Source organism: Oncorhynchus mykiss, chromosome 13 (genome assembly GCF_013265735.2).
Source record: "Oncorhynchus mykiss isolate Arlee chromosome 13, USDA_OmykA_1.1, whole genome shotgun sequence".
Classification (NCBI taxonomy): Eukaryota; Metazoa; Chordata; class Actinopteri; order Salmoniformes; family Salmonidae; genus Oncorhynchus; species Oncorhynchus mykiss.
In genome coordinates, this window is record NC_048577.1 from 31,762,468 (window position 1) to 31,775,170 (window position 12,703).

General features: G+C 41.4%; 1 protein-coding gene across 1 annotated transcript in view; it reads right to left on the reverse strand.

Moving 5' to 3' along the window:
- Nucleotides 1-12,703, reverse strand: part of LOC110486133 (protein FAM171A2) — a 78,874-nt gene that overhangs the window by 19,773 nt on the left and 46,398 nt on the right. The window lies entirely within an intron of this gene.

Below are 12,703 nucleotides of genomic sequence, written 5' to 3' on the forward strand. Positions count from 1 at the left end.
CTGCCACCATAGTTACGCGCACCTGCACATCATCAGACTCACCTGGACTCCATCACTTCCCTGATTAACTTCCCGATATACAGTTGAAGTCGGAAGTTTACATACACCTTAGCCAAATACATTTAAACTCAGTTTTTCACAATTCCTGACATTTAATCCTAGTAAAAGTTCCCTGTATTAGGTCAGGTAGGATCACCACTTTATTTGAAGAATGTGAAATGTCAGAATAATTGTAGAGAGAATGATGTATTTCAGATTTGATTTCTTTCATCACATTCCCATACACACATTCCCATACACACAATTAGTATTTTGTAGCATTGCCTTTAAATTGTTTAACTTGGGTCAAACTCTCGAATATCCTTCCACAAGCTTCCCACAATAAGTTGGGTGAATTTTGGCCCATTCCTCCTGACAGAGCTGGTGTAACTGAGTCAAGTTTGTAGGCCACCTTGCTCGCACACACGTTTTCAGTTCTGCCCACAAATTTTCTATGGGATTGAGGTCAGGACATACGCTAACATACGCATACGGTAATATGTAAAAAAAATATATAAATCTTCCTCTCATGAACCATATAACCAAATGATACTAAATGGTACATTTCTTAACATAATTTGAGAAAAAAAGCTAAGGGATTGGCCAAAAGATGGCTGAGTTCTTGACAAATAAAAAATTGAATTTTACGTGTCCATTTAAACCACTGTAAATCCACCCCATAGTGGTCTATGAACTTAAAATGTGTCATCGCTATCATGGACATCCCTACAATGAACTACACCGAATTCGGTATTGATATCTCAAAACACAAGGAAACTATTAAACAACTCATTATTTGCATGTGTAACGCTAATGCTCCAAATCATCTGCAATCATCTTCTCATGAACCATATGTCAGATTCACTACGGATTTTGTATATAGACTCATTACATCAGTCTTTAATGTTCTTGAGAAAAAATTGTTTCAGGACCATGGACAGATACATGATCCATCGCAGAGAAAGGTGCTCACCTCGATCCAGCACCATGGGTGGAAAGCACCAATCACTGGGCCGCACCCAGCACGGTGCAGCTTAGTAGGCTAATCAGCCTACATGTTTGAGATGAGTGGCGCAGGCCTACAAGCCAAGGGCATGAGAATGCCATGTCCCTAATTTGATAACGCATTTATTCTGTCAGCAAAAAAAACAACAGACTCAGAAATATTTACACAAGTCAAAAAGAAAACAAAGATGATGTACTTTCCACCACAAGGGGAAGAGAAGGGAGAGAGGGGAGAGGAACAGAGAGGGAGACAGAGAGACTTGACTCAACTCAAACTAAACTGTCTATTGTACAGCAGAATGTGTGTGTCCGACTCCAACCCCCACAACTGAATAGATAAGAGCATTAATCATGAGCGCACCGCTTACAAAACAGAGCGCAGAGCTCTCCATGCAGAATACGGCCTGTGCCACCCAACTATATCCAGCACAGTGGACTCACCTCCCACACAAGCACACAAGCATTAGAAATAATACATTGCAGCACACGATACATTATGTTTTGCATGTGTTTTAACTTTGTGTTGTCTATGTGTGTCATTAATTTAATTAAATTGCATTTTAATACAAAACTTGGTTGCCATCTCCTCCATGACGCTGTCATCTCTCCGTGTCCTGACCCATTCCCTCAGCACATTGGCAAATTTGAGGGTGCCAAGTTCACTTGCCTTGGTGCTCTGTATGGTCCTGGCTACTGCCACACGTGGCCCGAACAGTGCTTCCCAACACAGTATGCAAAAGTACATTCTTTCCTTGATCGCCTGTTTGTGCAGTCCCCCAATTTTTGCACTCGTTTCCCCCTTGACACTCTTGTCACTCTTGTCATCCTTCAGAATGTCAAGTGTGAAGAGGAAAGTGCTGTATGCGGAGAAGACATTCAAGATTGGCTTTCGTGCGCTTGCACCACCTGGTTGGACACAGGCCACGGATGTTGGTCAATACTTCTTCCACACCAAATAGTGAGTCGTACAACTGTTGGTGCTTGTGTGACTCCCGTATGACAACTGACACACCCTGCACAACGTTCACTGTGTCAGCCACAAGGCTCACCTCGCGTGTAGACTCAACTCGCACGCAACTTCTTGCTAAACCAGATCCAGGGAACGCAGTTCACATAGGGTCGAGCCTGCACTCCTGATCACACTAAAGAACTGAGTTTTGGCCATAGAGTCGGGGGCATTATAGATCCCCCAAAACCTGGTGTGACTCCAGGTTCTGGTCGACGTACTGGAGATTGCATGAAAATTGTTCAGTGGTGCCATTCAGTTCATAGAAGGTACGCACGGCACAATCTCCCTCTGCATGGCGTGAGACAGTTGTTGAATGATCTTATTCTGAATGGTATCCAACATCCAGTTGTCTTTTCTCATAACTCATTCCCGTTCCTTGGGTAGATTGTATGTGTGTTCTATGATCAACTTGTAAAGCACACCATTACGAGTTGTGTTTCTTCTCTGAACACGACTCCCTTGTAGGCTTGGGCGGTATCCAAATGTTCATATTGTCATAACGTCCTTCTCTCATCCCGGGATTTACATTACTACCATTATTGCATACAAAAACGTAAGAAACGCCCATTGGGCCTCTATTACCAGAACGCTAACAAAACTTATAGAGAAATCACATAGATGCTGTTAGCTAAATGCTAATTGCAAAGACAGGCACATCCAGCTCATGAAGTTATACAAGCATAGCTAGTAGCGATGATGGAAGAGAAGAACGTGTACACAAAGCAGAGGGGAGATGATTGGAGGAGAGAAACAAAGCACAGGGAAAAAATGGCAACTGTACATATAACTCATCTAGCGCTCTTTGACTTCTGGCAGAAAACCACTGTAAGATATCTGATGTCAAACCTTTAGTACAGATACAAGTGCAACTTCAACACCTCATGTGCGCCGCACAACAGACTCGCCGATAGATATACAACGCTATGGACCAGATCCCGCTCTCTCCCATTGTGCTATTTACAAACAAACGTGTCTGGCTCAACTGTTCTGGGGAACTATGGTAAACTTCATAGTGTAAAATAATGTGACAGGTGAAATGAAGAACGGAATCTGCTTCCTCTCCTAACACATGGCACAAGTTGACTGCAGGTATTTATTAAAAAGTAGCTACAAATATTCAAATGTAAAGAAAAACTTATAAGAAATAGTTTAGATGGTATTGACAGTATTGAAAAACCATCCTGTGGCTTTTTGAAAATACCATGGTATATGCTCAAGGCTGCTACTCGCTTGCGGCCCAAAAAATCTAATCGATCGAAACAATATCCCCGTTAAGTGAGCTGTGCACATATGAACTCGTTATCATTGGGTCAGTGCCACTTGAAACTTTGTTTTTGGACAATAATTTGTTCCTCCAGGTTAGATGGATGTCACATTGTACAATTTGTGTCTCCCCTTTTCTTAGGCCTAGATTAGATGGTTGCAGACAAGGTCGTTTTTTATTTATCTGTTTATCAGAGTCAGCAGTAGCCCATAGGCCTATACTATATACAATACAACTATTGTTGTATTAAAAAAGATTCTGCTAATGTCCCCAGTCATATAAATTGTAGTAGAATTGCATTAAATGTGTTTATATACACAAAAAGAAAGTACACTCAGTCACGCATTGAACATTGCAGTCTTTTTTTGTGAACAATGATCGAGATATACTATGAGCTTAAATTATGACTATCCAATCTACATTAAGAATAATAGGCTATTTTACATAAATCTGCAAATGTGATGACAGATAGATGTATGAAACACTTTATTTATTATAATATTCCCTAATATACCAATACACGTACACTGAAAATGTTTCACTCATCTTAAAGGGATGCTTTGGTATGTTGGCCATGATGCCCTTTATTTACTTCCCCAGAGTCAGATGAACTCATGGGTAAATTTTGTATGCCTTTGTGACCAGTATGAAGGAAGTTAGAGGTAGTTTTGTGAGCCAATGCTAACTAGTGTTAGCGCAATGGCTGAAAGTCTATGGGTATCTTCTATGCTATAAGATACCCTAGGTCTATGGGTACATGCTAGCATGCTAGCAGGTACCCATAGAATTCCAGCCATTAGCACAACTACATTTAACTTAAAATCATTGAAGCCAGCAGCATATCACCCTTGCATACCACTGCTGGCTTGCTTCTGAAGCTAAGCAGGGTTGGTCCTGGTCAGTTCCTGGATGGGAGACCATATGCGGCTGGAAGTGGTGTTGGAGGGCCAGTAGGAGGCACTCTTTCCTCTGGTCTAAAAAAATATCCCAATGCCCTAGGGCAGTGATTTTGGACACTGCCCTGTGTAGGGTGCAGTCTTTCGGATGGGACGTTAAACGGGTGTCCTGACTCTCTGATGTCATTAAAGATCCCATGGCACTTATTGTAAGAGTAGGGGTGTTAACCCCGGTGTCCTGGCTAAATTCCCAATCTGGCCCTCAAACCATCACGGTCACCTAATAATCCCCAGTTTACAATTGGCTCATTCCACCCCCGTAACTATTCCCCAGGTCGTTGCTGCAAAAGAGAACGCGTTCTCAGTCGATTTATCTGGTAAAATAACAGATAAATAAATAAAATACAAATGGTATCTACAAATTCATCTGACTCTGTGGAAGTAGATAAAGGGCTCCTCACTGCCAAAATGTAAACATAAACCATTAGGCAAATTGACCTAATGGTGACTCACCACCTGGATTCGGTCTTATGTAGCAAAATTTTAAATGGTGTTTTTAACATTGGATAAAAGTAGAGACTCAGAGCTACAAAATGGAATATAATACATTACATTTTTTTTTAGGAACAATGGGAAAGTAATTCTGCTTTGAAAGTTCATAAACTTGTAAACTCACTTTTGAGAAAATGGCCTTTGAATGTTTTGGAATCTCGTGAAGAGCTCTTTGTCTACACCCATTCAACATCGTTCACACCCTCTTAAGCTTTAGCCCCACACATCTTGTTTTGCTCTCGGAGCGTTCCAGAGTGCACACTTGACGATTTGGCCAATGATGGGTTTACCTCTGGATAACATTAAAACAGCCTAACCAGCTCTGCTGGCAACACTTTCATTATGCTTTTTTGCGGACGTTTACTGACACCGGCCATATTCAACAGGTGTTGTTTACTTCCATAAAGACGTGAAGGAGAAGCTCGTCGGATGTTGATCTCTTCTCGGCTGGGTCCTCATTTGGGACCAAAGTTCCTTAGGTAAATAACATGTAAGATCACACACGTCACGTAACGTTAGCTAACGAGCCAGACAGCTAATGTTATCTAGTTAACAACAATGAACATAGTGCCAAATCATGTCTCTACTAATCCTGAATGAATCTGCGGGGAGCTACCTAACCAGGTTCAATGTTAGCTAGCTAACATTAGGCTCTAACTAGCAAAGCAAACGGTTCTGGGATACAAATAATAATGTCATACACTTAACGTTGGCTAGGGAGTCAATCAGCTAATGTTAGCTAGCTAGCTAACAGTACACTTTAGCTTGAAATGAAACCACTTTCTGTCAAAATCATCATGCATGATGGACACGTCTCCCTGTCACGGATGCCAAGCCACGGTTGCCCTTAGTTTGAAGATGTAATCCAGAGACAGGTATTTTCTCCATCTCTTTAGCTATTATACTCTAATTCTAATGATTTCAAAACTCGATCCTCCAGAAAGTGGAGAGCAACACGGAGAGCAAAAGCCGCGTTCGACAAGATTACCAACACAGACTGACCAGCTCAAATAGACAGAAGCCTTCTATATCGCAGACCAATCCGAACTCCTCTCTCGGCATGTCTGTGGCTTTACCAACAAGGCTTGTAATTTAACAATTGTATTCGTATTTACAGATGGCACACACATTTGTTATTAAGGCACATGAAAGTTCACATGTTCCAGAAGGCATTTCTGCCCCACCCTCCAAAAAACATTAAAATCGCTCTCCTGTGAAGTTGTGACATTATGCCTAGTTTCCTGATCAGGTCACATATAAACTCAATACATTTAAGTAATGGCTTTAAGAATGATTATCTTCTGAATTCAGACCTACAGCACTAAACTAAACTTCACTTGTGTCATCATTTTGATTTCATTGATAACACATAAAGGAAGATAGTTTCTCCATGACAGAGTACTTGCTTTGTTATCCTACATGTTTTTGTGTCCTTTCTGTCATCCTGTGAACCCCGTTCATTGATGCTCGTAGCATTATTTTGTATTTACCTCTCCACCAACACTAGGCATAACTTCTGTAAACTTTGACAGAGGATCACATTACCGCATGGTGGGATGACAGTCACATGCTGGAGAGTTCATTAGCTGATTGGAAACAGCATGTTAAGTAATAATTAGGTTAAGTTGTGCATGTATGACTGTTTTCACTCATATATAATATACTCATGATACAATCCAGGCTCAAATGTGAAACTACCTCAAAAGAGCAGCCGCCAAGGGCTAATGTTAAATCATAATGTCTTTAATTTCCCCTATACAACCATTCTTTACATTGCGTAGCAAAACTCATCATGTTTGCAACCAAGCACAATCATTTTTGCTCTATATAGTATCAGTGTGAATGCCAATGAAATAAGTAACCAGAATAGATACCCCTATCCACCCAAACAAACTGTTACTCAGCTCAGATCAAGTGAAGAACAGACAAACAAACCAGCGATACTACTGGACAATGCAGGGACTGCCAATTCACACCAAATGACTCAATTAGGTTGTCATGGGCAACCAGGGGTAAGATTCCACAGCTCTGAGATTTCTGACACGCTCAAGTCTCTTTAGTTCACTTTTCCTGATCCAAATTGGCTCTCATTTACGTTGGCACTCCAACAAAGTCTTGAGCATTTTCTTAAATAGGGTGTGGGAGGTGTACTCAGCACCCTACTCAATACAAATGTAATGTCATTCAGTCCTTTGAAACATTTATTCTACTAAATTCTGTAATTTAGTAGGATTTAGTAGGATTGTTTGACAGAAATTGATTCTATATGTATACTGAACAAAAATATAATTGCAACATGGAACAATTGTACTGAGTTACTGTTCATATAAGGAAATCAGTTAATGGAAATAATGTTTTTACGCCCTAAAATATGGAGTTCACATGACTGGGCAGGGGCACGTGGGAACCAGGCCCAGCCAATCAGAATGAGTTTTTCCTCATAAAAGGGCTTTATTACAAACAGAAATACTCAGTTTCATCAGCTGTCCGGGTGGCTGGTCTCAGAAGATCAGTCGGATGTAGAGGTCCTGGGCTGGTGTGGTTACACGTGGTCTGCGGTTCTAAAACGCTTATGGTAAAGAAATTAACATTCAATTCTCTGGTAACAGCTCTGGTGGACATTCCTGCTGTCAGCATGCCAATTGCACGCTCCTTCAAAACTTGAGACATCTGTGGCATTGTGTTGTGTGACAAAACTGCACATTTTAGAGTGGTCTTTTATTGTCCCCAGCACAAGGTGCACCTGTGTAATGATCATGCTTCTTCTTTATATTTTTTGTTCCGTATAATTATATGGTCCTGTGACTAGTGGACTTCCTCACAGAGGCCAGACCACTCCGTATCAGACTATATCGCCTCAGAGCTGTGCTTTAACTTGTTATTCTCCACCATTTATTTCCTGCCTCTCTGCTCCCTCCTTTCCGTAGCCCCCCTCCATCTGAGAGGCCAAGCTGCTGCCCTTCCTTCACCGAAGCCAGCCCAGGACAGGGACGTGATCTGGGGCATGGCTCTAGAAAACACAGAGCTGATTGGTTGGTACAGGGGGTGCTCTCTGGGTACTTTCTGAGCCCTGAACAGTGCCTGTCTGTTAAGCAGAGCAGGATCCCAGCCAGACTAAGGAGGAAGCTATGGCATAAAGCAAAGATGGAGAGAGAAGATGACTGAGGAGAGGGGAGTAAGAAGACTCGCACAAACAAACCTCAAAGGACTGCAATGGCCCTGAAAGGCAGGCAGACTGGGTCACTCCTTGGGTTCTGCTCTGAGAGAAGGGGAAGGGCCAAGGAGGGAGTGGTGGGGTGGTTGCAGGGGCCTAAGGGGGAGAGTGGCAGTGGGGGTCCCAAGAGAGAACATGGGCCATCCATCACCAAAATGTCCCCGTGCTGAAAGCCTGGTTGAGTGAGATTAAGAAGAGACCCCCAGAGGGAATAGGACACTGATTCATCCCACCCAGCCATTCATCAGTTAAAAGTACTGCACTCTATTTCACAAAGCGTGTTGGAGTTTCATTGGGCCATTTATTCACCAAAAGTAAGGACATGCAAATAAGATAGAAGACTGCCTTAAAGGTGCAGGCATACAACCGAGTGCCTTTGACCTTGAGGGGGTACCGCCATCAGAGGTGACAAATGAATGGAGGTGCCCTGCATTGTGTGATCTTATCTTATTAATGCTGCCCAGAGCCAGTTGTTGGCTGTGGGTGAAAGTTCAGCCGAAGCGTGCCATCTGTCAACTAGGCTGGAAAACACACGGGAGTGAGGACTGGGCTTTGTGTTCTATGCTGTAAAGCCAATGCTGACGCTAACCCCATTGAGATTAGAGTTCGGTGGCTGGCTGAAGTGCCTATGATCTGGGATGGTTTGGCAGCTTCCCAGTGTCTGTCTGGAGGCACTCTCTCTAGGTATTTTATCATGCTGGACACACCGTGTCCAAGCTCCAATGGCATGGGACGATTAACAGTCTAGCAATTCTGACAAATACCAGGACTATTACAGTGATGCCCATAGACTTTCACCCCCTAACAAAAAAAACACAATAAAAATAATAAATATATACATATACAAGTACCAGTCAAATGTTTGGGGACACCTACTCATTAAAGGGTTTTTCTTTATGTTTACTATTTTCCACATTGTAGAATTGAAGACATCAAAACTAAAAAATAACACATATGGAATCACGTAGTAACCAAAAAAGTGTTAAACAAATCAAAATATATTTAATATTTGAGATTCTTCAAAGAAGCCACCCTTTGACTTGATGATGACAGCTTTGCACACTCTTGGCATTCTCTCAACCAGCTTCATGAGGTAGTCACCTGGAATGCATTTCAATTAACAGGTGTGCCTGGTTAAAAGTTAATTTGTGGAATTTATTTCCTTCTTAACCCTTGTGTTCTCTTAATAGTAGAAAATGACCCGCCACTATGTTTTTACAGCAGAGAAAACCCCCTAAATTATATTTTTTCAACTTGAAATTTGATGACTTTTCCTAGAGTGACCCCAACATTGGCAAAAGTGAAACATCGTATTTGTTCATATTTCCAAGAAAGCTGTACACCACCAGGGTATAAAGATTGTCTTAGGGTCATTTTTGACCCGGCAGTTATAAAATAATTTACACACCACACAAACCACAAAGACACACACACACACATACACAATGATAAATTGAGATTAGGTGTGCAACTGATTGAACTCAGCCAGCAGCTCCTGAAGAGGAAGATCACCATGGTTGGCACAGTTAGAAAGAACAAGCCTGAGCTCCCCCCTGCGCTCCTCGCAACATGGGGGAGAGAGGCCTTCTCATTAAAGTTTGCCTTCACCCCCACCACCACTCTAGTTTCTTACCTCCCAAAGAGGAACAAGAATGTGGTCCTCCTGAGCAAACTGCACAAACGGCAAAGGACAGGAAGCCAGCCATCATCCTGGACTACAACCACAACAAAGGAGGCGTGGACAACCTGGACAATGCGATTGGAACTTACAGCTGCAGGAGGATGACGGAACGCTGGCCCCTGGTCATTTTCCATAACATCATTGATGTGTCCTCATACAATGCCTTCGTGATATGGAACAAGAGAAAATGCACTTGTAACCCCACACATCAAAGAAGGGCGCGCCTCCCCCGCACAGCAGCCTCTGCATCGCTTGTGAAAGCTGTTCAGGGGGCTGAATGTTGTCCTGATCCACCTGAGGCTGCAGCTGGGTTAGGCAAGAGGAGGATATGCCAATTCTGCCCCCAAGGAAGGACTGTAAAAACAAATACTATGTGTTGCACATGTGAGAAATACACCTGAAAAGTCCATCCACACATACTTGCATAAATGTGCTAATTAGAGTTGATTGATTTATGTTCTTCACATTTTTGTTTTGTATCTATTATCTTATTTTATTCTTATTTATTGTTGTTGTTTATACACCTTGTGGGTGGGGGAAATGGTTAAAAAAAATGGTAGAAGACTAGTATTTTGTAGTTGAATTCCTCATTCTACAGTATATCAGTATATATCACTATGTTGCCAAAAAAGTTCAAGATTTATTGTTTCCCTTCAATAAAATGCATTCAAAACAACTTTCTGCGCACTTCTGCTACTTCCTTAGGCTATACAAGTGCTATCTCTAGCTAAAAAATATATGTTTACACCTATGCAGTACCTTTAGCAATAATAATAATAATAATAATAAACCTCTACTTTAATAAACAAAACAATTATGACAGGTGTGTTGTAATAAAAATGAGTGGTTAAATGCAGTCTTTCTGCATTGTGAAAAGGGAAAGCCCAGATATTAACAAAGTTTGTGATGAATGACAGGTTTTCTTCATGCAAAATAGATTGGGGGTTTGTAATTAAATTAAGCTGCTTTATTTGAGAGGTTTAGTGAACGTGGGTCCTTTTTTACCCTTAGGACAAGGGGAGTATACAGAATGTTAAGACTACACAAAGGTTCATGCATTTGAGCCAATCAGTTGTGTTGTGACAAGTTAGGGGTGGTTATCAGCTTCAGAAATTGCTGCCAAAATAAATGAATGAGTAGATGTGTCCAAACTTTTGACTGGTACTGTATACAGTTGAAGTCGGAAGTTTACATACACATAGATTTTTTATGGCCATTATATTAACATCAAATTGATCAGAAATGCAGTGCCGACATTGTTAATGTTGTAAATGATGATTGAGCAGTAAACGGCTGATTTTTTATGGAATATCTACATAGGCGTACAGAGGCCCATTATCAGCAAACATCACTCCTGTGTTAGCTAATCCAAGTTTATCATTTCAAAAGGATCAATGATCATTAGAAAACCCTTTTGCAATTATGTTAGTACAGCTGAAAACTGTTGTTCTGATTAAAGAAGCAATAAAACTGGCCTTCATTAGACCGGTTAAGTATCTGGAGCATCAGCATTTGTGGGTTCGATTACAGGCTCAAAATGGCCAGAAACAAATAACTTTCTTCTGAAAATCGTCAGAATATTCTTGTTCTGAGAAATGAAGGCTATTCAATGCGAGAAATTGCCAAAAAACTGAAGATCTCGTACAAGCTGTGTTCTACTCCCTTCACAGAACAGCGCAAACTGGCTCTAACCAGAATAGAAAGAGGAGTGGGAGGACCCGGTGCGCAACTGAACAAGAGTGTCTAGTTTGAGAAACAGACACCTCACAAGTCCAAAACTGTCAGCTTCATTAAATAGTACCCGCAAAACACCAGTCTCAACATCAACAGTGAAGAGGCGACTCCGGGATGCTGGTCTTCTAGGCAGAGTTCCTCTATCCAGTGTCTGTGTTCTTTTGCCCATCTTAATCATTTCTAACTTTTCAACAGTAGTGAATATACAGAGGAAATCAGAAGTTTACATACACCTTAGCCAAATACATTTAAACTAAGTTTTACACAATTCCTGACATTTAATCCTTGCAAAAATTCCCTGTTATAGGTTAGGGTCACCACTTTATTTTAAGAATGTGAAATGTCAAAATAATAGTAGAAATAATTATTTATTTCAGCTATTATTTCTTTCATCACATTCCCAGTGGGTCAGAAGTTTACATGCACTCAATTAGTATTTGGTAGCATTGCCTTGAAATTGTTTAACTTGGATCAAACATTTCAGATAGCCTTCCACAAGCTTCCCAAAATAAATTGGGTGAATTTTGGCCAATTCATTCTGAAAGAGCTGGTGTAACTGAACAAGATTTGTAGGCCTTCTTGCTCGCACACCCTTTTTCAGTTCTGCTCACAAATTATTCATAGGATTGAGGTCAGGGTTTTGTGATGGCCACTCCAATAAGCCATTTTTCCACAACTTTGGAAGTATGCTTGGTGTCATTGTCCATTTGGAAGACCAATTTGTGACCAAGCTTTAATTTCCTGGCTGATGTCTTGAGATGTTGCTTCAATATATCCACAAAATTTTCCTTCCTCATGAAGCCATCTATTTTGTGAAGTGCACCAGTCCCTCCTGCAGCAAAGAACCACACAACATTATGCTGGCACCCCTGTGCTTCACGGTTGGGATGGTGTTCTTCAGCTTGCAAGCCTCCCCCTTTTTCCTGCAAACATAATGATGGTCAGTATGGTCAAACAGTTCTATTTTTGTTTCATCAGACAAGAGACATTTCCCAAAAAGTACAATCTTTGTCCCAATGTGCAGTTGCAAACCGTAGTCTGGCTTTTTCAATGGCAGTTTTGGAACAGTGGCTTCTTCCTTGCTGAGTGGCCTTTCAGGTTATGTCGATATAGGACTCGTTTTACTGTGGATATAGATACTTATGTACCTGTTTCCTCCAGCATCTTCACAAGGTCCTTTGCTGTTGTTATGGGATTGATTTGCACTTCTCACACCAAGGTACGTTCATCTCTAGGAGACAGAACGCGTCTCCTTGCTGAGCGGTATGACGGCTGTGTGGTCCCATGGTGTTTATACTTGCGTACTACT